This window comes from Echinops telfairi, unplaced genomic scaffold (assembly GCF_000313985.2).
Source record: "Echinops telfairi isolate 266 unplaced genomic scaffold, ASM31398v2 ScPeMD7_7424;HRSCAF=8462, whole genome shotgun sequence".
NCBI classification, from domain to species: domain Eukaryota; kingdom Metazoa; phylum Chordata; class Mammalia; order Afrosoricida; family Tenrecidae; genus Echinops; species Echinops telfairi.
Window position 1 is genome coordinate 20,303,069 of NW_022111324.1, and position 5,936 is coordinate 20,309,004.

Here is a 5,936-nt window from a genome sequence, read left to right on the forward strand (position 1 = left end):
TATATATATATATAATTATTAGCAATCTGGTGTTGTCTCTCTAGAGAACCCTGTCTAACACACATGATGTTACCTATTGGTCCAATTGTTAGGATGTTGGTCTTTCTCACATTGAGTTGTAATCCATACTGAATGCTACAATGCTTGATCTTCATCAACAAATACTTCAATTCCTCCTCTGATGCACACCTTTCCTGATTTTAAACCATGCAGCATGCCTTTGTTCGCTTCATACAACTGCCTCTTGATCCATGTACAAGTTCTTCATGAGCACAATGACTCTTCTGGAATTCCAACTCTTCCCAAGGTTATCCACAGTAGATTATGGTCCACACAATAGAATGCCTTTGCATAGCCAATGAAACACAAGGAAACATCTTTCTGGTATTCTCTGCTTTGAGCCAAGATCCATCTGACATTAGCAATGATATCCCTTGTTCCATGTCCTCTTCTGAAACTGGCCTGAACTTCTGGCAGTTTCCTGCCAGTGTGTTGCTGCAACCATTGCTGTATTATTTTAGGCAAACATTTACTTACTTGTGATATTAATGATCATGTTCTATAGTTTGAGCATTCTGTTGAGTCACCTTTCTTTGGAATGGGCAGAGATATGGATCTTCTCCAGTCAGTCGGCCAAGTAGCTGTCTTCCAAATTTCCTGGCATAGACCGGTGAGTTCTTCCAGTGCTTCGTCTGCTTTCTGAAACATTTCACTGGTATTCCATCAATTCCTGGAGCCTTGGTTTTGGCTCATGCATTCAGTGCCGCTGAACTTCTTCCTTTAGCATCATTGGTTCTTACTCATACGCTACCTCCTGAAATGGTGCAATGCAGACTCTTTCTTTTTGGTACAGTGACTGTGTAGTCTTTTCAGCTTTGCTTGATGATTCCTGCTTCATTCAATGTTTTGCCTATGGAATCTTTCAAGAGATTGCAGCTGAGGCTTGAATTTTTCCTTGAGTTTTTTCAGTTTCAGACATGCTGAGCATGTTCTTCCCTGTGGGTTTTCTACTTCTTGGTCCTTGCACATTCTGTTATAATATTTGGCTTTGTAAATCTATTCGGCCACTCTATGATTTAGAGCAAGTTTCAGAGTCTCTTCTGGCATCTATCTTGATCTTCTCTTTCTTTGCCATCTTTTTAATGATCTTTTGCTTTCTTCATGAATGATGGGCTTAATGTCCTCCCACAGCTCATCAGGACTTCTGTCATGTAGTATTCAATGTGTCAAATGAGTTCTTGAGATATTCTCAAAATTCAGGTGGGATAGACTCAAGGTCATATTTTGACTGTTTTGGACTTGTTCTCATGCTCGTGTTTGTCCTGAACTTCCCTATGAGCAATTGATGACCTGTTGCACAGTTGGCCCCTCATCTGGTTTTAGATGCTGATATTGAACTTCCCTATTGTCTTCCCACAGATGCAGTCAGTTTGATTTCTGTGTATTCCATCTGGGGAAATCCATGTGTTGTTGGAAAAAAGTATTGGTTATAAACAAGTTGTTCGTTTCTATCATGTGATCTCCAGCTACATTTCTACCACAGAGCCCCTTCCTCACTGTTTCCAATGTTTGCATTCCAATCACTAGTGAGTATCGATACATCTTTGATTGCTTGTTTGATCATTTTCCAACTGAAGCCTTTGATAGAATTCTTCAGTTTCTTCAGCACTAGCCTTTGTGTTTGGTGCATAAACTAGAATAATAATTGTATTGATTGGAGTTCCTTGTAGGAGAATAGATACATTCCTATCACAAACAGCATTGCACTTCATGGCGGATTTAGCAAGATCCTTTCTGACAAAGAATGCCAAACTATTCCTCTTAATTGTGTTATTCCTGCCATTGTAAAGCATATGCTTTTCTGATTCAAAATGGCCACTACCAGTTCATTTCAGCTGACTAATGCCTAGCATATTGATCTTCACATATTCATTTCATTTTAGACAACTTCCAGTTTTCCTAAATTGATACTTTGCACATTTCAAGTTCTAATCATTAGGAGATTTTTGCAGCTGTTTCTCCGCTTTACCTTTAGCAGTGCCCCATCAGGAAATGAACATCATCACCGGCTCCCCTACACCGTCTAAGACAGCATTGTTACCTGGTCTCCAACACTGTTCTTTCTGCTTCCTTTGTCTCGGCTTTGGAAGTTATGCATAAGGCTTTCGAAGGCTACTTCCTCCAAAGTGGGGACTTGAGTCCAGTCTTGTCTGCTCTTCGTCTGGAAGCTCCTATGACCCTGTTCACGATGGGTGACCCAACTGCCATCGGAAACACCAGTGACATAGCTTCCGGCACCACAGCCACACAGCCACCACAATCTGACAAACTAACAGACAAGCGGGTAGACAGAGATGTAGTTTGTTTAAAATGTGACATCTTATTTAATTTCCCTTTGGACCCATTTAAAACTTGTACCCATTTTTTGTTTTTTCTTTTTTTGTTTCAAGCGAAGGAGAATTATGATGGATGGAGGCTAATAAGGATTAGGCCTCAGGTCAATCCCCTCTGAGCACAGACGGGTTTTGGTGAACAGCCTTGCTTTGATGCAGAGGGCATTGGAAAGTGGTTTATGGCAGATGCATTAGGTTAAAATTTAACACCTTATCACTTGATCTTCCTTTTGATCCATCTTAAAGTTGCTCTAGTTTTTACTATGCTCTGCTTCCTTTTCGATGGAGGCTTTTCTCTATTTTAGTCATGGTTAGCATTTTTTCTTTATCTGGTTTTGTTTTGTATGTTTTGGGGTACATGAGATCCAGGATGCGTGAATCTGTAGAGACAGTCACCGGATTAACGGTTTCTTGGGGGTGTGGTAGGTGAGGGTGGGGGAAATAGGGAGCTAATAACAGGAGTACAAGAAAGAAGAAAATGTTCTAAACTTGATTGTGGTAATGATTGCACAACTCTTCTTGATATGACTGAATTATATGATATGTGGGTTAGTCCCAAAACACTGTTTAAAATAAACAAACATATAAGCCCCTCAAAAAAGGAGTCATAGTCCCAGAAACCCACAGGAGCAGTTCTACCCTGTCCTTGAGGGTCCTTGTGAGTCAGAATGGACTGGGTCACAGTAAGAGAGAATGAGAGAAAACTGACTTTTCTACAAGGGAAGCCAGTCAGGGATTTATCTCACCTGTCAAAGGCTAAATTATGAGCAAAATACATAAAAGGAGTATAAGGAGGAGAAGGAAAAACTGCAGAAAAGCTGAAAAGAGTAGACTCCACTTGTCTTTCTTTGGGTGAGCTGCTGACTAGCAGGCGGCTAGCTAGGAAGCAAAAAGCCCTGGTTGACCAATGGCTAAGTGTTTGACTGCTTACTGTAAGGTCAGGAGTTCAAACTCACCTGCTATTAGGTGAGAGAAAAGGCCAGGTGGTTTGTTCCCACAAAGATTTTAGCTTAGGACTTGAGAGTATGATCGCGCTGTCCTCATGAAAGGCTGTCTCTGGGATTTGTCAGCCAAGGTCCCGAGTGCATCTCAGCTGTGCAGGTCTGCTCAGTGTCCCTTATAGGAGTTTCTCAACAGCACACAACCCAAACGTTCAAACCAAAAAGTCGGACTAACTAAATTATGGCACAGTTTTAGATCACTGAATTGGTCACAGCCATGATTCCTGGAATGAGTCATGACTCAGACAAGTCACAGATACTGCACCAGTAAACAATAATTGGGAATTGGCCCAATAGAATTTGCTAGAAATCTACCCTCTCAGATGCTAGGGCAAGCCAGTTACAGGGAGATGCCTCACCAGAGCCATGAGGAGGGATGCTGGGCACTGTACCCCCAAGGGCGTGGCCTTGAATCCAGAGCTCTGCTGGGTAAGGAAGGAAAGTCGTTCCTCCCATGATGCTTCTGCAGCGAGCGCCCTCTACTGCGGAGTCTGGCATGGTCCCAGCCAGCCAAGAAAAACGATTCCGAAGGGCCAACATCCTTTTCACAAAGAAGGAGTGAAGGATGGATTTGGAAAGACAATAAGTTGATAACTGGCACAAAGATCTTCGGGCATTATTATGAAACTGAAAGATGACTTATGTGATATCGTTAGCCCAGCACCTCAATGAATGGCAGTTACGATCATAGGTGATTAGCTGGCAGCTAGCAGAGGTAGGGGTGCTGGTGGTACAGTGGTTAGGCACCCAGCCGCCAACTGTAGGTCAATGGTTAGAACCCACCTGTGGGACACGATGTGGCAATCTGCTTCTGTAAAGATTAATATCCACAGGGGGAAGCTCTACTCTGTCCTACAGGATCACTATGAGTCAGAATTTACTTGACAGCAGTAGGTAGTGGATAAGCAAAGAGACTTAGCAATATATTCTGCCTTAGGCAGCTAAATGAGCTATAAAACAATTGTAGTTGTCTGTATTCTCCTGAAGAGCTCTAGTATACATGTGGTGCACACGTGGCAATAAGTCAGGAGCTCCCCTGACTTCACAAGGAGGAAGGAACATCAAACTCAACAACAGTCAAGGCAGATACCTATAAGGCAAAGCACAGATACACCCCAGCTCTCCACAAACTTAAGAAAAACAATTTAGACACCAAGCGGCTGTCCACTGGCACTCTACTTCTCTGGTGGGTTCTGCAATTCTTTGTCATGGCTACACAGAACTCACAGACAGTACTCATGATTGTTGGAATTGTTAAAGAAGTTAACGGGTTACAACTCAGGATAAGTTTTTCTGCAAAAGACCTCTTTAAAGTCTTTAAAGGCAAAGCTGGCACCTCGAGGACGAAGGTGGTGGCATTTTCAGTCAATGAGGGTGTGAAAGCTCAGATGGAAGAAGAATTGATGGAATTATGGTCTTGGCAAAGAATATAAAATATACCATGGCCGGGGGGCTAAGTGGAGAGGAAATGTTTTGAGAATGATGAGTACAATGAATGTACAAATGTGCTTTACACAATTGATGTATGTATGGATTGTGATAAGAGTTTTATGAGCCCCTAATAAAACTATTTAAAAATATTTTTATATGATATATATATATATATATGTACACACACACACACACACACACACCATGGGGTTCCAGAAGAACAAACAAATCTGGGTTGGAAAAATTACAGCCTGAATGCCATTGGAAGCAAGGATATTTTGGACACATCCTCAGAAGGGACCAGTCCCTGGAGAATGGCATCATACTTAGTAGGAGGTCGATGAAAAGAAGACACTTAAGATAGATTAACCCAATGGCTGCAACAAGAGGCTCCCACATAGGAATGAGGGCGGTGCAGGCCACACAGTGTTTGGTTCTGTCATAGGGCTGCTGTGAGTCAGAATCAACTTGATGAGAACTAGCAACAGTAACATAAGTGACTGCGCTAAAGTGGTATCCTAAGCTTCACAGCTTATGATGAGAGGAGTTTCATTTGCCCACCTGAGTGTCCTTATTCAATGAGTTGGTTCAAGTTCTCTTGTTCCAGTTGGCCAGTTCCATGTCCAATTCATTTCATTGTTGGTCAACAAATATTTATTGAGCACCTACTACACTCTGAACACTAGGCTAAGAGTTAGGGATACAAATATGAACAAGACGTAGCCCATGTCTCCACAGAGCTTTCAGTGGAAAACAGATGATTTCAATATAATACAGAGGAAAGCAGTAATTATAAATCTGTGAGGCCACACATGTATTAAGATATAACTTGTACACTAATAGTAGCACAAAGGAGGAGAAAACAAAACTACATAGAAGTAACATTTTTCTATATGATTGAAATTAAATTGGTATTCATCTGAACTAGATTGTTATAAATTAATGTATTAATGGTAATCTCTTGGGCAACCAATAAGAAATCACTTTTTTAAATGGTAAAATGAACAAGGGGAACAAAATGGTTTACTACAAGAAAATGTCCATTTAATGAAAAGAAGATAGTGAGATTTCTGTCCCCGAAAGAGTTACAGTCTTGGAAACCTACAGGGGC